Genomic DNA, 26,386 nt, shown 5'->3' on the forward strand with positions numbered 1-26,386 from the left:
GCAGGATATGCAGATTTTTTACAAAGGTAAACATAAGTCATCGTTGTTAGATGCACAGATCATCCCATCACCTAGGTATTTAGCCCAGCATCCACCACCTGCTCTTCCTGATGCTCTCTCTCCTTCTACCCCCTACCCTCTGACAGGCCCCAGTGTGTCATTCCACCCCATGTATCCATGTATTCTCATCATTCAGCTCCCACTTATAAGTGAGAACATGCAGTATTTGGTTTTCTGTTTCTGTGTTAGTCTGCTGAAGATAATGGCTTCTAGGTCTAACCACGTCCTGCAAATGACATGATCTCATTCCGTTTTATGGTCGCATAGTATTCCATGGTGGATATGTACCACATTTTCTTCATGTAGTCTATTGTTGATGGGCATTTAGGTTGATTCCATTTATTTGCTATTGTGAATAGTGCTACAATGAACATACATATGCACGTGTCCTTATAATAGAATGATTTATATTCTGTTGGATATATATACACTTAGTAATGGGATTGCTAGGTTGAATGCTAGTTCTGTTTTGAGGTCTTTGAAGAATTACCACACTGTTTTCTACAATGGTTGAACTAATTTGCACTCCCAGCAACAGTATATAAGTGTTTCTTTTTCTCTGAAACCTCACCAGCATTTGTTATTTTTTGACACTTTGATAATGGCCATTCTGACTGGTGTGAGATGGTATCTCATTGTGGTTTAGGTTTGCATTTCTCTAATGATCGGTGATGTTGAGCTTGTTTTCATATATTTGTTGGCCACATGTATGTCTTCTTTTGAGAAGTATCTGTTCATGTTCTTTGCCCAGGTTTTAATTGGGTTGTTTGTACTTTTCTAGTAGATTTGTTTAAGTTCCTTATAGATATTGGATATTAGACCTCTGTCAGAGGGATAGATTACAAAAATTTTCTCCCATTCTGTAGATTGCCTGTCCACTCTGATGATAGTTTCTTTAGCTGTATAAAAGCTCTTTAGTTTAGTTGGATACCATTTGTCAATTTTTGATTTTATTGCAATTACTTTTGGCGTCTTCATCATGAAATCTTTGCCTGTGCCTATTGCCTATATCCTGAGTGGTATTGCCAAGTTTTTTTATAGCGTTTTTATAGTTTTGGGTTTTACATTTAATTTGTAAATCCATCTTGAGTTGATTTTGGATATGGTGTAAGGAATGGGTCCGGTTTCAATTTTATGCATATGGCTAGCCAGTTCTCCCAGTACTATTTATTAAATAATCATTTCTCCATTCCTTGTTTTTGTCAGGTTTGTTGAAGATCAGATAGACATAAGTGTGTGGTTTTATTTCTGGATTCCCTATCCTTTTCCATTGGTCTATGTGTCTCTTCTTGTACCAGTACCATGCTGTTTTGGTTACTGCAGCCTCGTATAGTTTGAAGTTGGGTAGAGTGATGCCTCCATCTATGTTCTTTTTGCCTACGGTTGTCTTGGCTATTCGAGCTCCTTTTTGGTTCCATATGTATTTTAAAATAGTTTTTTCTAATTCTGTGAAGAATATCAATGATGATAATTTAATGGGAATATCATTGAACATATAAATTACTTTGGGCAATATAGCCATTTTCACTATATTGATTCTGCCTATTCATGAGCATAGAATGTTTTCCCATTTCTTTGTGTCCTCTCTGATTTCTTTGAGCAGCAGTTTGTAGTTCTCCTTAAAGAGGTCCTTCACCTCCCTTGTTAGCTGTATTCCTAGGTATTTTACTCTTTTTGTGGAAATTGTGAATGGAAATTAATTTATAATTTGGTTCTCTGCTTGCCTGTTGTTGGTGTATAGGAATGTAAATGATTTTTGCACATTGATTTTGTATTCTGAGATTTTGCTGAAGTTGCTTATCAGCTTAAGAAGATTTGGGCTGAGACGATGGGATTTTCTAGATACAGGATCTTATTATCTACAAACAAAGACAGTTTGGCTTCCTCTCTTCCTGTTTGAATACCTTTTACTTGTTTCTCTTGCCTGATTGTCCTGGCCAGAACTTCCAATATTCTGTCGAAGAGGAGTGTTGAGAGAGGGCATTCTTGTCTTGTGCCAGTTTTCAAAGGGAACATTTCCAACATTTACCCATTCAGTATGATGATGGCTGTGGGGTTGTCGTAGACGGCTTTTATTATTTTGAGATATGTTCCTTCAATACTGAGTTTATTGAGAGTTTTTAACATGAAAGGATGTTCAATTTTACTGAAGGCCCTTTTTTCATCTTTTGAGATAATTATGACATTTTTGTCTCTAGTTCTTTATATGTGATGAACCACATATATTGATTTGCTTATGGTGAACAAACCTTGCATTGCAAGGGGGAAGCCTACTTGCTCATGGTGAATAAACTTTATCATGTGCTGCCAGATTCAGTTTGCTGGTATTTTGTTGAGGATTTTTGTATCAATGTTCATCAAGTATATTAGCTTGAAATTTTCTCTTTTTTACTGTGTGTCGGCAAGGTTTTGGTATCAGTATGATGCTGTCTGCATAGAATGAGTAAGGGAGGAGTCCCTCCTTTTCAATGTTTTCAAATAGTTTTAGTAGGAATGGTAGCAGCTCTTCTTTGTACCTCTGGTAGAATTCAACTTGAATCCATCTGGTCCCGGGCTTTTATTTTTTTGTTTGGTTGGTAGACTATTTATTACTGCTTGAATTTCAGAACTCATTATTGGTCTATTCAGGAATTCAGTTTCTTCCTGGTTCATTCTTGGGATAGTGTATGTGTCCAGGAATTTATCCATTTTTTTTCTAGATTTTCTAGTTTATGTGCATATAGTTGTTTATAATATTCTCTGACGATTGTTTGTATTTCTGTGGGGTCAGTGGTAATATTCCTCTTACCATTCTTGATTGTATTTATTTGAATCTTCTCTCTTTTATTCTTCTTTATTAGGGTAGCTAGCAGTATATCTATTTTATTAATTTTTTTCAAAAAACCAGCTCCTTGAATCGTTGATTTTTCTATGAGTTTTTCATATCTCTATCTCCTTCAGTTTAGCTCTGATCTTAGTTATTTCTTCTCTTCTGCTAGCTTTGGGGTTTGTTTGCTCTTGGTTCTCTAGTTCTTTTAGTGGTGATGTTAAGCTGTTAACTTGAAATCTTTCTAGCTTTTTGATGTGGGTGTTTAGCACTATAAACCTCCCTCTTAACACTGCTTTAATTGCATCCCAGAGATTCTAGTACATTGTCTGTTTGTTCTCATTAGTTTCAAAGGCCTTCTTGATTTCTGCCTGAATCTAATTATTTACTGAAGAGTCATTCAGGAGAAGGTTGTTCAATTTCCATTTAGTTGTGTGGTTTTGAGTGAATTTTTATATCTTGAGTTCTACTTTGATTGCTCTGTGGTCCAAGAAACTGTTTGCTATGATTTCAATTCTTTTGCATTTGCTGAGGAATATTTTACTTCTGATTATGTGATCAATTTTAGAGTAAGTCCCATGTGGTAATGAGAAGAATTTCATATATTTTGTTGTTTTGGGGTGGAGAGTTTTCTAGATATCTATGAGGTCCCCTTACCCCAGAGCTGCGTTCAGGTGTGAATGTCTTTGTAAATTTTCTGTCTCAATGATCTAACATCATCAGTGAAGTGTTAAAGTCTCTCACCATTATTGTGTGGGAGTTGAAGTCTCTTTGAAAGTCTCTAAGAACTTACTTTATGAATCTGGGTTTTTCTGTATTGGGTGCATATCTATTTTTGGTAGTTAGCTCTTCTTGTTGAATTAAACTATTTATCAATATGACATGCCCTTCTTTCTATTTTTATCTTTGTTGGTTAAAGTCTGTTTTATCAAAAACTAGGATTGCAACCCATGCTTTTTTTGTTTCCATTGCTTGGTAAATTTTCCTCCATCCCTTTATTTTGAGCTTACGTGTGTCTTTGCGTATGAGATGAGTCTCTTTCAGACAGCATACAGATGGGTCTTGGTTCTTTATTCAGCTTGGTATTCTGTGTCTTTTAATTGGGGCATTTAGCCAATTTATATTTAAGATTATTGTTATGCGTGGATTTGATTCTGTAATCATGATGCTAGCTGGTTATTTTGCAGACTTGTCTATGTGGTTGCTTCATAGTGTCACTTGTCTGTGTCCTTGAATGTGTTTTTGTAGTGACTGGTAATAGTTTTCCTTTTCATATTTGACAGTTCCTTTAGGAGCTCTTGAGACACAGTTTGGGTGGTAACAAATTTCCTCAGCATTTATGTGTCTGAAAAGGTTCTTTTTTCCTCCTTTGCTTATGAAGCTTAGTTTGGCTGGATAAAAAATTCTGGGTATGAAATTCTTTTCTTTAAGAATGTTGAGTATTAGCTTCCAGTATCTTCTGGCTTGCAGGGTTTCTGCTGAATGGTCTGCTGTTAGTCTGATGGGCTTCCCTTTGTAGGTGGCCTCTCTGGCTGTCATACTTTTTTCTTTGATTTTGACATTGGAGAATTTGATGATTATGTGTCTTGAGGTGGATCTTCTCATAGAGTATCTTACTGAGGTTTTCTGCATTTCCTGAATTTGAATGTTGGCCTGTGTTGCCAAGTTGGGGAAGTTCTCCTGGATGATATCCTGAAGTATATGTTTCAACTTGGTTCCATTCTCCCCATCTCTTTCAGATACCCCAATGAGTCATAGATTCAGTCTCTTTACATGATCTCATATTTCTCAGAGTTTTTTTTCATTCTTTTCCATTCTTTTTTCTCTATTCTTGTCTGCCTGTCTTATTTCAGCAAGCTAGTCTTCAAACTCCAAGATTCTTTCCTCCACTTATTCTACTCTGTTATTAATACCTGTGATTCCATCGTGAAGCTTCTGTAGTATGTTTTTCAGCTCTAACAGGTTGGTTATATTCCTCTCTAAGCTGGCTATTTTGGCTGTAAGCCCCTGTATTGTTTTATTATGATTCTTAGCTTCTTTTCATCAGGTTATAACATGATTTTTTTACTTCAGCAAAGTTAATTGTTATCCACATCCTGAAGCCTACCTCTGTCATTGCAACCATCTCAGCCTCAGTTCAATTTTGAGTTTTTGCTAGGGAGGTGTTGTGGTAATTTGGAGGGAAAGAGGCACTCTGGCCTTTTGAGTTTAAAGCATTTTTGCATTGAGTCTTTCTCATCTTTGTGGACTTATCTACTTTCGATCTTTGGGGTTGCTGACCTTTGAATAGGAGTTTTGTGGTTTGTTGTTGTTGTTGTTCTTATTTTCTGTTTGTTTCTTTTTCTTCTTTTACCACTCTAGCCACTCTTCTGTAGGACTGTTGTCGTTTTTTGGGGGTCTACTCCAGATCCTAGTTGCTTTGGTTTTTTCCCATACTTGGAAGTATCACCAGTGAAGGCTGTGAAACAGCAAAGATGGTAGTCTACCCCTTCCTCTGGAAGCTCTGTCCCAGGGGTGCTGACCTATTGCCAGCCTGAACGTGCCTGTAGGAGGTGGCTGGAGACCCCAGTTGGTAGGTCTCACCTAGTCAAGAGGAATGGAATCCAAAACCAGATATAGAAGTAGTCTGGTTGCTTTTGGGTAGAGTAGCTGTGCTCTGTTGGTGATCCCTTCAGCCCCTGATTGCTTTGGGCTCTCCAAGGACCACAGGTTGGACCAGCTTAGAAGCCTGAATGGTCAACATGGCAGCAGCCTGCTCCACTCTACAGGCACTCCATCCCAGGGAGGAATTAGAGCACTGCTGGCTGTAGAATACAAGTGGGACTGGCTGGTGGTGCAGGCTGGGAGGACCCACCCTGGTGATGAGAAGTAGATCTGGGTCCTGCTTGAAGAAGCATGCTAGCCATGATCTTGCAAAGCTGCAGTGCTGTACTTGGGGGACTCTTCCTTATCTGGACTCTTTGGGCTCTCCAAAACCCACAGGCAAGAATTTGACCAATTCAACCAATTCAACCAAACAGCAGAGATGGTGCCTGCCCCTCCCGCCGGGACTTCTGTTCTGTCTCAGGCAGGCTCCACCCTGTTGCTTGTGGCTGGCTGTAATTCCAAACCACTGGGTTTTATCTTGTGAAATGCTATGGAAGTGGGGCCCACAGAACAATGCTGCTTGACTCCCTGGACTCAGCCCCTTTCCCAGGGGTATGTGAAGACTGCCAGCCTTCCCTGAGTTGTAGATACATTTGTTGGGGGTACCAGGGGCCAGAGTATGTAAAGATCATTGGTCTCTGTGTGTTCCTGAGCAGCTGTTCTGCCAAGACTCCAGACAGCTCTGTGTGTCGGATGCAAGGCTGTGGTGACATGGGCTCACAAGGGGATCTCCTGATCCATGGGTTGCAAAGATCCATGTGAGAAGTGTGGTTTCCCGGGGTTGTACAATCACTTACTGCTTCCCATGACTGGAAGTGGGGGGTTCTCTTAGCTTCATGTCGTTCCTGGGTGGGCCATCACCCTACCCTGCTTTTCTTCATTCTCGGAGGATCAACTTGTTTCACTAATCAGTTCCAATGTGAGTACCTGAATATTTCAGTTAAAGGTGCTGTATTTACTCACCACTTTTGTTCCATTCTGTGAGTGCTGCAGACTGCAGCTGCTTCTAATCAGCCATCTTGGCCCAGCCATTTATTCTTAAAAGCTCCATGAGGCCAGGACAAATCTGCATTGGCTCATCCGTGTAAGACTAAGTTCTAGCACAGTCAGTATGTGAAACATAGTAGGCATGCAACAAACATTTCTTAAATAAATGATTCAAAAATACATGAACAGGTTTTTAAACAGTCTTGACTATTGATCATATATTCTTCACTGATATTGAGTGCAGCATTTCTGCTGACCTTCTCTTTCCTTGACTTTTAAATAATTTCCACAGCAGTCTATAAATGTGCTGGTGATTGCATTGTTCAAAGCTATAATCCACAAATTAAGCGTGTCTTAGAGCATGATTAAATTCAAAAAAGCAAAATTGCTGGGGAAAATTATTATTATTTAGACAGCTGAACCACTTTTCAAAATATTTATAATACAGACTTCTCTTTTAAAGGTCAAAAATGAAAATCATTCATGGTCTAGAGAGGCCACATCGAATTTAAAAAGTTATCAAAGCTTAAGAAGACAAAGATAATATATTTTCTGTATAAGAGCATTTTAAAACTCATTTTAGATATATAATGATTTATAATGTGAAAAAACTTATTATGTATGGGAATGTATTTAGTAAGTTCATTTTGATTAGTAAGAATGAGATAAAACCTGCAATTTATAAGATTGTATTTCGATTAATATTATAGATACTAACTTTAATTATGCCTATTGAGAAAAAATGGAAAGAAAGCAGGCACGCTTCAAACACAAACACAGTAGGGCATACTTGATCTTTCCACTTATGTTCTCTGTTTTGTAGTTACGTGTATTTTCTTTATTACTTGTTTATTCTTAATTGCAAAGGATAAACATGCTTGTGGCAACAAGTAAAACTATAAAGATAATTATTTTAAAAGTTAATGTATATAGTTAATCTATATACATATACCTGGATATCCACTACCTTGATGCAGTCCCTTTATTCCTGTACATAAAAAATCTCATATATCATATATACCTCTAGTAGTTATATGTATGCCTATATATTTGTTACTTTTGCAAATATTGGGTCATACCAAATCTAATAACCTGAATTTTGCTTTTAAAGGTTTATGTATATTATACAACCAGTATATCAAAAGGATAGCTGACCTCCATGTTTATTGCAGCTCTCTTCACAATAGCTGGGATAGATATGGAATCAACATAAATGTCAATCAACAGACAAATGAAAAAATAAAATGTGGTATATACGCACAGCAAAATACTCTGCATTCATAAAAGATAATAAAATCCTGTAATTTGCAGCAACGTGGATGAGCCTGGAGGACATTATGTTAAGCAAAAGAAATCAGGCACAGAAAGAAAAACACCGCATGTTCTCACTCATATGAAAGCGAAAATAAAACTGAGCATAGTAGTAGGAATACAATTATGGATATTAGAAACTGGGAAGTGTAGAGGGTAAGAGAGAATGGAGAGAGGTTCGTTAACAAACACAAAGTTACAGATAGATAAGAGGAATGAATTCTGTTGTTCTGTAGCACTGTAGGGTGAACATAATTAACTATAATTTATTATATATTCTTAAAAACTGGAAGAGAAGATTTTGAATGTTCTCAACACAAATAATAAATGTTTGAGGTGCTGAACATGCAAATTACCATGATTTGATCATTATGTATTGCATATATGTATTGAAATATTACTATGTATCCCATAAATATGTTAAATCACTATGTGTCAACTAAAGGTAAAGGGGAAAAATAGTATATTATGATATTCCTTCAGTTTAGTCAATATAGATATATTTTATTTTTTAGATCTATTTCACTTTAAGTTAGTATTATTTTACCTACTAAAACTATAAAATTTTAAGTGCCTACTGCTGAAAGACATGGTTGTTAGACCAACAATACTTTTGTTTTATGTTTTTTATTAGAAACCTAGTATACTAATAATTTAAAATATTTAATATTTCTAAGTAATTACTTGCAACATCTAACAATATTTATAATTCCAAACATGTGAATGTTGATCAAAGGATATTAAAATTTGTATTACCCTTTATTGTTACCCCCCCAAAATTAATAGGATAAATACTTGGATAAATCAATGCCTGCTTCTTACAAATTTTATTATTAAACTCCCTGTCATATTATATTCATTTTTTTCTGGTTGTATAGGGTTTAAAGAGTTTGTCAGGAGCTGAGACACGCTAAAATGAGAAAATAAAGGAAAGTTAACAACTAAATTATTTTGCAGCAGTACCCAAATAATTTCTACAAAATTATTCCACCTACACCTAAAATATATTGGCCAATTATGCCATTTCTGCAGGGATCTCAGTATAATAGCAGTCACAAAAAAATTACAATGATAAAGCCTAGAAAAATATTATTATTTTTCTTTTTTGTCATAGTTTCATTGCAAATATTATTTTAGCAGGCTTCATTTCCTTCTACGATAATTTACAGTGAAATGAAACCCTTTTACTTCCCCCCAACTACACACAGATGCAGTGTTTGAAATGCTATTTATTGTGTCCTGCATTCTAAGGAGACTTAAAGCCTTCAAGAAGACAATATAAAGAGAGATACCTTCTTTCCAGAATTTGTCTCTTAAAATTCTCATGAATAGAGATGAAGCAATAGCAAAGCTTTGAGAGTGCTTGTATAGGATATAGAAATATACTTCATTTGTACTCTAGCGGAGGAAGATGAATGCTTTAACCTTGAGACATCCTATTATTTTGGCTCTATGTAAAGAAAAATCTCTTGGAGAGAGCTACTACTACAAAAGAAATAGGCAAACATTCCAAGTCATATTCATTTGCTGTTGATGCCCATATAAAAATGTCTACATTCATTGTACTGTACCTTTACATGGTAAGCATTTTTACAAGAAGAGCTCCAGAGCCAAATCAACTGCATTTTATCCAGTGACGTATTTATCCAAAATATCAAAGTGAAACATAAGATCCACTGTCAGCTATAAGCATCTATGTGGGTCAATTTTAAAAACAACATTATATGCCTCCCTCCGTGCCACATTCACCTAGGGAATGGAAACAGCAAATTTCAGTTTACAACTCTATGGAGTCATACTCTGAAAAGAGGTTTACATAACTTGTAACAAGTCATGGTCTGTAAATTTCTTGCTCACCCTTAAATATACGGTGATGAAAAGCAATTTTTTTTTTCACAAAGAATATTCCACTCCAAGCTGACTTCTCAACAAGAAACAGTATCTATGTTTATATCAGTCAGGAAGAGCTAAATCATACTAAAATAAAAGACAATCTCCCAAATTTCACAGAATTAAAATACCATGGGATACTTTCTGCCTCATATGATGTGTCTACTGTGAATCAAGGTAGTTCTTTGTTCTGGGTTGTTCATACACTGGAGCTAGGCTGAAGAACCACCCTCTTGAATATTGCTGGACCCAGCGCCAGAACTGAAGAGCTTTGGAGGATCTTGTATCAGCAATTAAATATTCCAGCGAGGAACTTTCATGCATCTTCTTTTTTTTTTCCTCTCCACTCATTGGTCAGAAGTAGTCATATGGCTCCCATTTAAATACAGTCAGGCATTCCAATCCTGAGGAGTTACCGAGTGCCCAGAAGCAAGAGAACTAGAAATATTTTGCTAAATATTACTAATGAATACTACTGTTCAACATGCTGTTCATCAAGTACCTTCTTTCTCCTGCAGAAATGATGTGCTCACCCTCTCTTCTAGGGAGTCAGATATAAGATGCCATCTGGTCTTGGCATCAAGCGTAAACCCAGTATCTCAGATATTGTTGATTAGTTTATTTTTTCTAGAATGTTATGCACAGTTGTCTTTACATCAAGTGTATACCTAATGCCTTTTGATTTGAAGACCAATGAACTAAAAAGTTCTCCTTAAACCCTCTATCCAATATTCAGCCCTGGAACAAGGACAGAGTAAGTACAATCGCACTCCCCCAAATCACAAGATTTTTAACCCAAGTTTAAAGCTTATGGTTATTTTGGCAGTGCAACTCTCCTTAAAACTTTGTAAACTTCTCACCTATTTAAGTCAGCTTCATATGCAAATAACCACACCCACAGTTATTTTCTAGTTATATTTGTTTAGACTTATTATTTTCTTTATTATCTTATATTCCATCCTACTTTTTTTCTTCCTGCCTTAATTGCAAATACTTGACCCTTTCAGATTTTGGCTGGCAAGTCATATGTTTAGTCTCTTTAGCCATGTTGTTCAAATCAATAGATTTCCTGGATATTGTAGCCTTATTTGAGTCCGTACCAGAAGATAGTTTAATCCACTCTGAGATTTCACAATGAATGTGGCAGCAATGTGCTTGAAGCTTGTCAGGAGGATTCATTCTAATTAACATTTATTTGTCAAAAGTTTTCTTGGTTTCTACCTTTCACCAGTTGAAGATGGTAATCATCTGCCTCTTACAAGACTCTATAGCTGAAATCACAAACTATTCTCTTTAATTCCAGCTTGCAAGTTAGCTAATTTTTTCTGAGCCCCTCTATCTCTCTTTCTCTCTCCTTGTCAACTAGCAATAGTAGCTCACACATTTTTATAATTTTTTGTTTTCCAACTTTGAAGCAAGCTCACTATGCACTGACTACTAACTTGTGTGAATCCAGTGAGTGAGAATATACTCATGGCCACAAGTCACATGGAGCTGATTTATTATTTACAGATAGGTAGCAATGGACAACAGAAGCCTATGATTTATTGCAAACCAGTCTTCCTACAGCTTAGAAGAGCTTCCCAGGGAGGGTGGAGTCTTGTCTAAAAGTTGCACACTTGTACCACAGCTGAGACTTCAGAAAGCAGCCTGCCTTGGGTTTTGTACTCTGGCATAAGAGGAGCTGCTGGGCTAAAGCATTGAAAAACATCTTGTTTCTAAGCTGGTGACTGGAACGGAACCTAGCTGTTCTGGCCAGTACCTCCCTATCTGAGAATGTTGCATTCCCAGCACATTCTGTAATTATTCCTGAGTACTATAAGCAAGAAAGAGAAAGCAAACTGGGTCTGTTCAAGGCCATCTGGATAACCGTTCTGTAGCAATCTCTTTCCCTAGACTTACAAGTTCATTTGGTATGCTCTCTGCGTTTCAAGTGAATGAAAACACGTAGATCACAGTTTTATTATGCATTTCATCACCAAATAATATGAATTGTCACCCTTCTAGCTTCAAATACCAGTTCTCTGACATTTTGCTATCTGTTCCCTAAACTAATGACAGATATTTTACTGTTTGCTTATGATAATATGCCAATTATAGGTAACACCATCTATATCAACAGTATGGGTTAGGTTTTTTTGTGATAATTTTTTAATGTAGGGTCTTAAGATCTTATGAGTTTTTTTTTCTTTTTTTTCTCTCATTTATAGTATATGCTCACCAAGAGTCAACTGAAAACTCTGTTTGGTCATCCTTATTCTAAAACTCGGGCTGAAAAAAAGAGCTAAAATTCAAAACATTTCTGAACATTAAGGGGTCTCTGATCAATAAACAAATTCTCTGCCAGTAAATGACACAGGTTGCTTTTGCCTAGTCACTGGGGAGAACTAGCCTCTCTGCCACACTTATATAAATATCTTCATTTACCTCTTCAGACACACACTGCACACTTCCCCATGCTATTCTGTGCCCTGGGAAGCTGCTTCCTTATCTTAAGACTACCAGTTGGGTTCAACCAATAGAGGCATCAGCAGGAGATTGGAAGGCACAGGGAAAGCAGATTGAATTTTTATTGTCCCAGTTTCCTCCATTCTGGGTCACAGTGGATTGGCTGTGCTCCTCTTCCAATTGGTCAGCCTTCTCTGTACAGCTACCCTCTCTAGGTTCTATAAACCATACAACCACTCCCTTCCCTTGTCTCTTCAAGCCTGTGGATAGCAGCTCTTTCCTGTTGCTGGCTCTAGGATTCTGCATTGTCGTTTATTGGGTTCTTTAAATCCTGCCACAACCTAGCAATAATCTCTTCACTAAAGTATTCTTCTGTTATTCTGTTTGTGTGCGCCCCTCACCTTTTTCTCCCAGGATTTGGACTGATACACACACACACACACACACACACACACACACACACACACAGATGCACACACCATCCAACCAAGAGGGAACCAAGCAGTACAATATACCTACTTCTAGAGTAGATATTTGACTGAAAGTATTAATAACCACCAGGATGTTTTGTTCACCAAAGCACCAGTTCTATTCAGAATGATTCTATCACTTTATGAATATGTTCCTACCATAGCAGATTTTGCTCAACTAACTACATTCTCAATGTATGTCTTTTAACATGTGCTTTGGATACCTAAAAACTCACTTCTTATATAGCCAGTTTAAATTTCCAAGTGAAATAATTTAGTAAGTCCAACTAGCCATTGCATTTTCATTATTTAGACAGGTGTTTTTTTTTTTTGTTGTTTGTTTGTTTGTTTGTTTGTTTTTAAGAACATGTTTCTATTAGCTTCTGTCCAGCTTGATACATGGCTTAGTTTCCTTGAGCCTCATGACCTGCCCTGGTCTAATCAGCTGTAGCTGAAAGAGTCATATAAAATAGGCACAGACCTCTGTGATTAAAGTATTATGTAGGACAGATGAAAATCTACTTATAAGTAGTCTGATGGTAGGACATCCATTCTGTATAGGGCACCCATCCTGGGGTTTAACCTTATATTATAATTAAATATCAGTTATGAACTGACAGAAAGAAACATTGTCAAGAGGCAGTTATAGCTGACATGTTATATAGTAGAGAGTGTAATAAAATATGACAGCCAGACGACGGAAACAGAGAAGTTTTCTTATTAAAATTAAAAAAGAAGAAATGTGGAACTAAAGGGCTATAACAGAGTTTGCATCACTTAGTCTACCGGTTCGTCAAATATGGCCCCTGGGTCAGCAATGTTAGTATAACCTAATGGAGAGCCTGTTACAAATGCAGATTCCTGGGTCCCACCCCAGATTTACTGGATCAGAATCTCTGAGAATGCGACCCAGCAAACTGTGCTTTAATAGTCATTCCAGGTGATTTTGATGCATGCTAAAATTTGAGAACCCCAGCCCTAGTTCAGTGCTTCTCAAACTAGTGCACATTATGATCACCTGCTTGTTAAGATAAAGATTCTGATTCTGTAGGTCTGAGCTGGGCCCCAAGATTCTGCCGGTGTAACAAGCTGCAAGGTGATGCTGCTGCTGCTGGTGCTTGAGCTACACTTTAAATATTGAGGCTAAATTGCCATCTCCTTCAGACCAAAGACTCAATTTTGTTATTTTCAGCCTCTGTTCGGAATGTCATTTCATGGTACTGCTAGAAAGAGTATTGTTGGAAACATGTTTACAGCATTAAAAGGCGATAATCTAAAAGGAGATTTTGCATCCAGGCCACTATGTTGCTCTGGCAACTGTACTTTGGCAAATCCACCCACAACTTTTTTCTAATTCTCTAGTATCTTTTTAAAACAAAAACAAAAACCTACCTTGTTTAGCTTTAAGTAGCCACCTCTTCAATAGAAATCCTAAACTCCAAATCCTAAGGTCCAAGCTGATGATCACATCATGGTGTTCTCATGCACAGTGTAGACATCTGGTTTTCCACACTGCTAAAGCTCTGCTCCGATGGGCAGCTTCCCCCTGCCCCAACATGCCAGAAAGCAATCACAATCTCAGACCCTCAACTTCCTTCCTCTTCATACCTCTCACACTAGCAGAAAACACCTATGCAACATAGTGAGGTAGCTTAAATTGATCTAACCATCAACGTTTTCTCCTCTCTCACATTAACACTCTCTCTGGTCTTTCTTCTTCTTGATTGTACTCAGTTCTCTCCATAGTTTAACGGAATGCCACACAGAAAGGCTCATCTAGACCTGGTCTCCTAATTAACCCTTTCTCCTTCAGGACCACCTTCAGGGATCCAGTTCCTTCAAAACCCTTCAGCATTCTGCCCTAAACTAGAACTAACATGTAATATGCTTTCTATAAGGAGATAGTGGTTGATAATAATTTATTATAATACCCTATCTAGAGATACTTATATTTTAAAGTAGAACACTCAAAAGGCAACCAAGTAGATATTAAACTTTGGTGACCATGTGAATCACCTTGGATGTTTGTTCAAAATACAGACTCTCGGGCATTGCCTCATACCCAGTCTACTAAAATCTCTGATGGTAGGGCACAGTGTCTTGAGTAGGGATTTTTTCCTGACAGTTCTCAGAAAATGCATATATTTTTTGCAATACTTAAAAAATCATTAACAAAACAGGAACACAGGAAAGGGTATTGTAATTCTCTTGCAAGAATGAAAGCTTACCAAAGGACATAGAATCTATCTTAGTTCAAAGAAACTGGACTCCAGTCAAGCAAGAGTAGGAAATTCTTACACACAGAGCTGAAATTGAAGGTCTGCTATTCTGAGATCAAAGACAGGAGAAAAGAACAAGCTCAGCATTCAGGATGCCATTAGTCAGTCTTGCTTTTAGCTGTTTCCATATTTTAAGCGTGCTTTTATGGCCCTGTCTGCTGCTCAGAATGAGTCATTCTTGAAATTAAAATAAATATTTATAAGTGTTTATGCATGATATCTTTTATACAAATTCTAGGTGTCTGAAAAAAAGAATTTTGAAAGTAAAACTAATAATTACCTACATGTAATTCACTTTATACTTGTTAATATTACTAAGATACCAGATATTTTGTTATTCCAATACTACTCAGTAATGTTCCCTGTCATTGTTTAGTATCTGAATATTCACTATGGGTGAATATGAATTGATTATAAAAACATGAACTTCTACCAAAAGCAGCAAAAACAAGCAAAATTAAAACAAGCAGACCAAATAATTTCCTTGGTAAAGGGGAAAAGTTATGAAGTACCCTAAAGGCCAACTTGAAGATGCTTTTGGAGGCTCTCTAGTCAACTGGATCAAAATGAAAGAAAATCTTCTGTATCTAGAATATCTGTCAAGAAGAAAATATCAAGACTATTAGATGAGGAAATTAATGCTTTGTATGTTTAAAAATTTCATTTTGAGAATAATAATTTTTAAATATTTAAAATTTGTGGAACTTTTAATTATTTTATATGATATTTACTTCTCATTAATGTTTCTATATTTTAATGTTTTCTGTTCTCAAGGTCTATATTAAGTACAGATCAATTTTGCATGCAATTGAAATATATGATCTTGCCACAATATGTTGGTTAATAATAATAAGCCATGCTTTTGCTATTCTTTTTTACAGAAAACCACTGAAATTTCTAGTATAACTGTATCATAAAAATGATTTATTGTTTATTATTATGGTCACATTATTATTTTTAAAGATAAATAATGTTATAAAAATAAGAAAATAATTTATGATTATACAAGATTATAATTTATATTATGATTTCTCATTCTTAAATCCCAAATCCTAGCAATATAAAAACACAAGTGGGGTACAGGAATATGCATCTTTTGCAAGCACCCCAGGTCATGTTAATGCAAATGTCTTGAGTGGAAAACACTGCAAAACACTGCCTTAACCCAATGAACAGTATAACTGCAGTCAATCTGGAGTTTTAGGCTTTTAGATGGAAAGACTAGGTTTAGAGGGACATTGAGGATGAAGGCTTCCTGGTCCTCGCAGACATCCTTTAAATAACACCATAGCGACTGCAGCTACATCAGATTGCTCACATATGGTGTGAGGATATTATTAGCTATTTCTGTGGTTTATTAGCTATTTCTGTGGTTTATTTTGATAATTAATGTAAATGACACATCAAAGCACCTTCTTAGAAGATACCTGACACATGATAATTCCCTTCCTCCTTTCCCCACCTTGTCTACTTAATCTTCCATGAACCCAGAATTCTAAACCCACTTGTTAGCCACATATTTAGGAAATTTATATCTCTTAATACATCACATTACGCCTCCAAGGCATCAACATTAGCCTGCACATTTGCAGGAGGAATATGGGATGAGAATAGCAACAGTGTTCCCACCGGCAGCCATGGGGTGTGTGTTGAATGAGACTAGATTGTCTGGGTTGCTTTGCATGTGTTAGAATTCAGGTCACACCTTTGCTGTAAACATAGATGCTGCGTTCTTTATAGCAGACGCCAGACGTTTCCAAATTCCTCAAGTGATGGCTCTACAAGCTTGTGCTTTGAGAATTACAGTCATAAACACAGAAAAGTGTGCCCATAAACAGTAGTTTAGTACTCTTGTTTGCTTTATATTCTATGCTAATTGACTTAACCAAATGATTTATGTTTATATAAAGTGTAATTTCAAAAGGACATTAAAAAGAATCCAAGCTAATGCATTAAATTAACTTGGCATGAAACAACATATCACAGGATATTTTAATCGCACAATCTTATGTTTGTGAGTGTGTGAATTTTTCCATACATAATTTATAGGAAAGTAGGCAGTGTAATGTTAACTGTTGGCTAAATTGTATTAATTAATATATATTTTCTAATTTGCAAGGCAGTTAAATAGTCTTATACAAAGAAATGAATATGTATTTTCCTATCTAATCAGTTACTCTACTTGCTTCTTAGATCACTTCTCATCCCCACAGATCCAAGTCACTGATATTTCAGATCATGTTACATACTTACTTCCTAAGTGTATATTTACTTAAAAGTACTTACAATATTTTGTTCTACTGGGAAGGAATGAATCTCTGCAAATGATGACTGTGTGGACCTGGAGCTTTCAAAGTAATAATTTCAAAGTAATAATTTGAGCTATCTGCATGTGGATTTATCTTCACAAGTGAATACCCTAGTTTCTCTCCTTTCATAAAGAACAGAACTTCACCCAACTTTTGAATCAATGTGCCTAAGGTCCAGTCTGTACCTTGTGCTGAGAATATGTTCAGTAAGTATGTGATGAATGAAAGGACTCATGAGAGTCAGGTACCCGTATTCTTTCATTAGGGTTCTGGAAATGTGCTTTCCTCTGCAATGAAACTGCATTGCAGTTTCCTCTACAATGATTCTGGTGTCTCATAGCACTGACCTGTGGTGGGGGTTATTCTCTATGTATAATCACTGTGTTATACAGTGAGGGAGCACTGTTTGCCCTCGATTTGGCTCTTGGACTTACCCAGGCTAAATATTACACACCCCCAGTTTATCCTTAGTGTCTCCAGTAAAGTCCAGAATGGGAGATTTGTTGCTGAAGTACAAATGAGTCAGCACTGGGCAGAACTCTTATCCAGGGCATTGTTGAGTGCTGAGTTGGAATCCAGCTGGGGCTGAGTCAACAGAGGGCAATTTTTAGATATATTTAGAGTCACATTAATTAGGGAAGCAACTAGCCATCATATGTGGACTTCTTATATGAACTTTTTCCACTTAAAAAAATTAAGGTGTAATTTACATAGAGTAAAATGTATTCTTTTTAGTAGTATATAATTCTGCAAGTTTTGATATCACATTGTCATGTAACCCCCACCACAATCACAATATAGAACAGTGTTTTCCTCCCTCAAAATTTCTCATGACTCTTTGTAGTCAAGTCCCCTTTAACTAAGCCCCAGGGCCTTGCAACCACTGATCTGTTTACCTCCTTAAACTTTTGCCTTTTTAAGAATATCTTGTAAATATAATATAATCACAGCAGGTAGCCTTTGATTCTGGACTTTGCTGCTTGGTATAATGCATTTAAGAACCATCCTTGTTGTTGTGTGTGTCAGTTGTTCACACATTGCTGAGTCATATTCCTTCATATGGATGTACTAGATTTGTTTATTCATTTCCCAGATGAAGGACATTTGGGTGGTTTTCAGTTTGAAGCAACTATGAATAAAGTCACTGTAAATATTTGTGCAGAAGTTTTTGTATGAGCATAGGTTTTCATTTCACTTGGGAAATCATACAGTAGTGTGATTGGTGGCTCTTACAGTAAGTGTATATTTAACATTATTGCTCTATTAAAGTACTTTCCAAAATAGCTGGTCATTTCACATTCCCATTAGCAATTTATGAGAGTTCTGGTTGCTGTACCTCCTAGACAGTAGTTGTTATATTCAGTCTGTTAAATTTTAGATATTTTAATAGGTATACAGTGGTATCTATTGTGGTTCTGTTCTTTTTTCTAATGACTTATGATGTTAAGCATGTTTTCATATATTTATTTGATATTTGCATATCTTCTCTGGAGCAGTCTTTTAATCTCTTGTCTATTTTTATTAAGTTTTCCTTGCATTATTGAGTTTTGAGAGTTTTAATAAACATTTTGCATATGAGTTCTTACATATGTGATTTGCACATATATTCTTCTTATCTATGTCTTGTCTTTTCATTCTCTTAACAGTGTCTTTTGAAAAGCAGAAGTTCTTAATTTTGATGACATGTATTTATAATATTATCTTTTATGGATCATATTTTGGTGTCATTTCTAAAAAAAGTTCTGCCTAACCTGATGTCATAAAGGTTTTCTTTTAGAAGTTTTATGTTTTTAAAGTTTATATTTAGGTCTATTATTTGTTATATGAAGTAATTTTTATACAGATTGAGAGGTATCAATCAAATTATTATTTTTGGCATACAGATAGCCAATTTTCCAGCACTATTTGTTGAAAAGATAATCCTTTCTCTATTGAATTCCTCTGGTAATTTTGTCAAAAATCAACTAACCATATGTATGTCTATTTCTAAACGCTCAATTCTATTCAATTCATCTATTTTTCTACTTTATGCCAATACTATTCTTGATTATCATAATAACTTAATAGTAAGACTTTAAGTGAGTGTAAGTCTTCCAAATTTGGTCCATTTTTGGCCTTTCACACTTCTTTGTAAATTTTATAACTAAATAAGGAGAATTTTATCATTCTCTTTTTGCCTCAGAGGTTTTCAGTGTGCACATTTAACATAATTGGAAATTTATAACACTGATGCGTCACAATGAGATCTGCTTATTGATTATTGGTTCTCCATTCTCTAAAGGAGTTACTAATGACCCTTTCTAAAATGTAAAAAAGTCTTCATTTCTGTCTTCATCCACCAGTAATTTTATATGCTCATATTCTCCCTATTTAATAAAATATCTGTTTTCTTCAGATATTATCTTAAATAAAGAAATATAAAAAGCATTAAATACTTCTCATACTCATAGTTACCTCACCTTGGACATGACTAAATACATGAAAGCAAGCATTAAGCAACTCAATTGGCTTCCAAATGTGTCATCTTGTAGGCAAAGACATGTATCTCTGGAAACTTCTCTAAAAAATATTCTCATTTTGTCTGAATATTAGAACCATCTGAGGACCTTTTAAAAATCCTGATGACTATGCACTCACCAGACAAATACATCATGATTTGTAAGGATAGAATCCAGGCATCGCTGTTTTGTTTCTTTGTTTATTTGTTTATAACACCCCAAGTGTGACTATAACTGGCAATCAAGACTGAGAATAATTGGTCCAAAAGGACACTCAAAGAAAATCTACAGAATGATAAGAATGTTAAATGTCATATTTGCTGCATTTAAGGTCTTTGGTTTTGTAAATTTATTTATTTATTTATTTATTTATTTATTTTTTGAGACAAGATCTCACTCTGTGTCCTAGTCTGGAATACTGTGGCACTATCTGAGCTCAATGCAACCTCCACCTCCTGGATTCAAGCTATTCTTGTGCCTCCGCCTTCTGAATTAAGGGATTACAGGTGTGTACCACCATACCTGACTAATTTTTTATTTTTTTTAGTAGAGAAGGGGTTTCACCCTGTCGGCCAGACTGGTCTTGAACTCCTGGCTACATGTGATTTATACACCTTGGCCTCCCAAAGTGCTGGGATTACTAAATTTATTCTTTAAAAAAGGGTTATTCATTTCTTAATCATTGAAGATACAGTTTAATCAGGCTTACAAATTCAACAATTAAGAGAAGTATAGAAAATAATACAACTAAATTAAAGCTATTGTCACACTATTCTGGCTCAGTTGAGCATGTATTACCCAATTTTTGTCTAAAAGAACAAAAGGATTTAAACAAGTAACACAGATAATTGTTTTTTTAGGGGAAAAAAACTCATCTGAAGAATAAGCACATGTGAGCAATTTGTAGCTTTATAAATAACTTTAAATAGTTTTATTAGACAAAGTCCTAAGTTTCAGTTGGAACACAAAAACTCTGGAAATTTTTACTTTGGAGTCAGTTCTCAGTGCTGACAAACTGATTTGTTTCTTTAAGCTAATAAAAGCAAATCCTAATATCTGCATATTTCTATCTATGTATCTATCTAACCATACTTCCCTCAGAATGTCTTATCTACAACTTTAAAAACACCAGAAGAAGTTGAGTGTAGTATAGATTATCTTTCTCAAGGAGACAAAGCATATTTTCATCTCCATTTCATTCTTGCACTCCACCCTGGCAAAGACTTTTTACCTAAATCATGAAGAAATACTGGGAGAGGGGTCAAAGAAGATGTCTGAATAGAAGCCTCTACTAATTATTTCCCTCAACAGGAACACCAAATTTAAAAACTATGTACACCAAGAAACACTTCCATAAAAATGAAAAATCAGGTACCAGCTTGGCCAGAGTGGGGTAGAGCACCAAACAGAGTCCTAGGATCCCTGATTCCAGGCCTTGGTTCTTGGACGGCGTTTCTGGATCTCCTGCCGGCCAGAGGGAGTTCACTGTCCAAAGGGTGAGTCCCAGGCCAGGCAAAATTCACCACAAGCTAACTGAAGAGCCCTTTGGTCTTAAAAGAACATCAGCAGTAGCCCGGCAGTACTCCTTATGGGCTTGTGCTGGTGGTGGCCATGGAGAGAGACTGATCTGCCTGTAGAAAGAGGAGGGAAGAGTGGGAAGGACTTTGTTTCATTGTTTTACTGCCATGTTAGAATACAGAAACAGGTAGAGTTCTCAGGTTTTTGACTTTAGTCCCTGGCTCCCTGATGGAAACTCTGGACCCATGTGGAGCCTGGGGGAACTCAACACCCTGAAGGGAAGGACAAAGACCTGGCTGGCTTGGCCACTTACTGATTGTAAATCCTTATGGCCTTAAGCAAACACAGGTGGTAACCAGATAGTGGTTACAGTGGGCCTTGGGTGAGACCCAGTGCTATAGTGGCTTCACATCTGACCTAGTGTGGTCCCAGTGCTGATGGCCACAGGGATACTTCTGTTACCCCACCCTTAGTTCCAGGGAGCTCAGCACAGAGAGAGAGAGAGAGAGAGAGAGAGAGAGAGAGAGAGAGACAGAGAGAGAGAGAGAGACTCCATTTTATTAAAGGAAGTAAGGGAAGAGAACAAGAGTTTCTGCCTAGTAATCCAGGGAATTCTTGCAAATCTTATCCAAGACCACTAAGGTGGTACCTCTGTAAGTCTGCAAGAACCACAGTGTTACTGGGCTTCTGGTGTCCTCAAATGCAAATACAGCTTAGATCAGAACACTCAAGTTGCTTCAAATATCTGGAAAGCTGTCCCAAGGAGTGCAGGTACAAACAAGCCCACACTGCAAAGACTACAAGAATTAACTAACTATTTAATTCTCAGACATTGATGAATGTCTATTAGTATCAAGACAATCCAGAAAAAAACATGATCTCACTAAATGAACCAAATAAGGCAGCAGAGGCCAATCCTGGAGAAACAGATATGTGACCTTTCCTATGGATAATTCAAAATAGTTGTGTTGAGGAAATTCAAAGCAATTCAAGATAATACAGAGAAAGAATTCAGAATTTTGTCAAATACATTTAACAGAAGGATTGAATTAATTAAAAAGCATCAAGCAGAAAATCTGGAGTTGAAAAATGCAAGTGACATACTGAGGAATGCATCAGAGACTATTAATAGCAGAACTGATCAAACAGAAGAAAGAATTAGTGAGATTGAATACAAGGCACTTGAAAATATACAATCAGAGAACACAAAAGAAAAAAGAATAAGAAACAAGCAAGTCTGCAGGATCTAGAAAATAGCCCTACAAGGACAAATATAAGCATTATTGGCCTTAAAAATGAGGTAGAGAAAGAGATAGGGATAGAGAGTTTATTCAAAGGGATAATAACAGAGGATGTACCAAACCTAGAGGAAAATATGAATATTCAAGTACTATAAGGAATCAAAGAGATTTAACCCGAAAAGGACTAGTTTAAGGCATTTATTAATCAAACTCCCAATGCTCAAGGATAAATAAAGGATTCTAAAGGCAGTCCAAGAAGAGAAAAAAAAAACAAAGTTTGCTGCTAACATGTCTGGCAGCAAACTTTTCAGTGGAAACGTTACAGGTTAAGACAGAGTGCTATGACATATTTAAAGTACTGAAGGAAAACAACTTTTACCTTAGAATAGTATATCCATGGAAAATGTCCTTCAAACATGAGGGAAAAATAAAGACTTTCCCAGATAAACGAAAGTTGAAGGACTTAATCAATACCAGAACTGTCCTATGAGAAACACTAAAGTGTTCAATCAGAAATGCTGAACACCTCAGTCAGAAAGAAAAGAATAATCATGAGCAATAAGAAATCATATGAAGATACAAAACTCACTGCTGATAGTAAGCACATAGAAAAACACAGAATATTATAACACTGTAATTGGAGTGTGCAAACTATTCTAATCTTAAGTAGAAAAACTAAAGAATGAACGGATGAAAAAATAATAACTATGACTATTGAAGACATAGACAGTAGAATAAGATATATCTATATTTATAAATAGATTGGTATTTATACCTAGATATTTATAGATAGATAGATAGATAGATAGATAGATAGATAGATAGATAGATGATAGATAGATCAAAATGTTAAAGAGCAGTAGTATGAAATAAATGTGTAGGGCTTTTATTAGATTTTTTTCTTTGTCTCTTTATGCACTCAGTGTTGTCATCAGTTTAGAATAATGAGTTTTACAATAGTATTTGCAAGCTTCATGGTAATCTCAAATCAAAAAACATATAATGAATACACAGAAAATGACAGGTAATAAATTTAATCATACCCCCAGAGAAAATCATCTTCACTAAAAGGAATACAGGAAGGAAGAAAAGACCACAAAACAACCAGAAAAAAAATCACAAAATGTCAGGGGTAAGTCCTTACCTATCAATAGTAACATTGAATGTAAATGGACTAAATTGTTCAATCAAAAGACAAAGACTGACTGAATGGATAAAAAATCAAGTCCCAATTATCTGTCACCCACGGAAAACACACTTCGCCTATAAAAAGACACATAGACTGAAAATAAATAAATGGAAAAAGATATTCCAAACCAATAGAAACTGAAAAAGAGCAGGAGTAGCTATACTTATATCAGACAAAATATTAATATATTTCAAGACAAATACTATAAGAGAAGATGAAGAAGGTTATTATATAATGGTAAATGGGTCAATTCACCAAGAGGATATAACAAATTCAATATATATGCTTCCCAAACTGGAGTACTCAGATATATAAAGCAAAGATTATTAGAGCTAAGGAGAGAGATAAATCCCAATACAATAATAGCTGGAGACTTCAACACCCAACTTTCAGCTTTAGACACACTTCCGAACAGAGAACAAAGAATCATCAGACTCGAATTGCACTGTATATCAAGTGAGTCAAATAGATATTTACAGAACATTTTATCTAATGGCTGCTGAATACACATTCTTCTCTTTAGCACATAGATCATTCTCAAAAATAGAACATATATTAAATCACAAAACAGGCCCTTAAACATTCAAAAAAATGAAATAACATCAAGCATATTCCCTGACCACAGTCGAATAAAACTAAAAATCAATAACAAAAGGAATTTTGGAAAGTATACGGACACATGGAAAATCAGTATTCTCCTGAAAGACCAGTGGGTCAATGAAGAAATTAAGATGGAAGTTGAAAAATTTATTGAAACAAATGATAATGGAAACACAATACACCAAAACCTATGGGATACAGCAAAAGCAGTAGCAAGAGGAAAGTTTATAGCTATAAATGCCTTCTTCAAAAATTAAGGACAACTTCAAATAAATAACTTGATGCATCCTTAAAGAACCAAAAATCAAGAGCAAACCAAACCCAAAATTAGCACAAGAAAAATACAGATCAGAGAAGAAATAAATGAAGTTGAAATGAAGACAAATACAAAAGATCAACAAAACAAAAAGTTGGGTTTTTGAAAAGTAAAAAAAAAAAAAAAAAAAAAAAAAAAAGAGAAGACCTAAATAAATAAAATCAGAGATGAAGAAGGAGACAACAATCAATACCACAGAAATTCAAATCATCATCAGTTGCTGCTATGACCAACTATATGCCAATAAATTGGAAAACCTAGTAGAAATATATAGGTTCCTAGATAACACATAAGTTACAAAGATTGAATCATGAAGAAATCCCAAACTTAAACAGACAAATAACAAGTAACAAGATCGAAGATGTAATAAAAATTCTCCTAGCAAAGAAAAGCCCAGGATCAACTAGCATCACTGCTGAATCCTACCAAAGATTTAAAGAATAACTAATACCAATTCTACATAAACTATGAAGAAAAATATAGGAGGAGGGAATATTTCCAAACTAATTCTGAGACAAGTATTATCTTGACACTGAAACCAAAGACAAATCAAAAACAACAACAACAACAACAACAACAAAAACTGCAGGTCAATATCCCTGATGAATATTGATGCAAAAATCCTCAACAGAATATCAGCAAACAGAATTAACAATACTTTAAAAAGATTATTTATTATGACCAACTGGGATTTATCCTAAGGATGCAAGATTGGTTCAACACATGCAAATCAATCAATGTGATACATTATATCAAGAGAATGAATGACAAGAACCAAAAGATCATTTTAATTGATACTGAAAAAGCATTTGATAAAATTCAACATCCCTTCATGTTAAAAATCCTTAAAAAGTGGGCATACAAGAAACATGCCCCAATATAATAAAGGCCAAATATGACGGACCCACAGCTAGCATCCTACTGAATGGGGAACATCTGAAAGCTTTTTCTCTAAGATCTGGAAGACAAGGATGCCCACTTTCACCACTGTTATTCAACATAATAATGGAAGTCCTAGCTAGAGCAATCAGAAAAAAAAAAATAAAGAAAGAAAGAAATAAAGGGCATCTAAATTGGAAAAGAAGAAATCAAAAGTCAAATTATCCCTGTTTGCAGATGATATGATCTTATATTTGGAAAAAAATCTAAACACTCCATCAAAAAACACTACTATAATGGATAAATTCAGTAAAGTTGCAGGATGTAAAATTAACGTACAAAAATTCATAGCATTTTTATATGCCAACAACAAACAGTCTGAAAGAAATCAAGAACATAATCCCATTTACAATAGCTCCAAATAAATTAAATACCTGGGAATTAACCAAATAAGTAAAAGATCTTTAAAATAAAACTATTGAACATTTATGGAAGAGATTGAAGAGGACACAAGAAATGGAACTTTATTATATGTGCATGGATTGGAAAAATCAATATTGTTAAAATATCCAAAGCAATCTACAGATTCAAGTCAATCTTTATCAAAATACCAACGACATTCTTCACAGAAACAAACGCAAATTCTAAAATTTATGTAGTACCAGAAAAGATGCAGAATACCCAAAGCTATCCTGAGCAAAAAGAACAAAACTGGAGGAATCACATTTCCTGACTTCAAATTAAACTATAGAACTATAGTAAGCAAAATGGCATCGTACTGGCATAAAAACAGACACATAGACAGTGGAACAGAATAGAGAAACCAGGAATAAATCTATGCATCTACAGCAAACTTATCTTTGACAAAGATGCCAAGAACATACGTTGGAGAAAGGACAGTCTCTTTAATTAATTATGCTGGGAAAACTGGATATCCAT

The 26,386-nt window shown here is 35.6% G+C and overlaps 1 long non-coding RNA gene across 2 annotated transcripts in view; it reads left to right on the forward strand.

Annotated features, from left to right (window-relative positions):
- The window catches only part of LOC105483545 (uncharacterized), a 164,883-nt gene that overhangs the window by 135,458 nt on the left and 3,039 nt on the right, over positions 1–26,386 (forward strand). Inside the window, exon 6 of one of the 2 annotated variants that reach the window (XR_011606939.1) lies at positions 20,095–20,210. This is a non-coding gene — a long non-coding RNA (uncharacterized lncRNA). Of the gene's footprint in view, positions 1–20,094; positions 20,211–21,015; positions 21,144–26,386 lie in introns of those variants that run through there. The other variant, XR_011606940.1, reaches the window with a different exon arrangement.

The sequence above is a fragment of the Macaca nemestrina genome, chromosome 8 (genome assembly GCF_043159975.1).
Source record: "Macaca nemestrina isolate mMacNem1 chromosome 8, mMacNem.hap1, whole genome shotgun sequence".
NCBI lineage: Eukaryota > Metazoa > Chordata > Mammalia > Primates > Cercopithecidae > Macaca > Macaca nemestrina.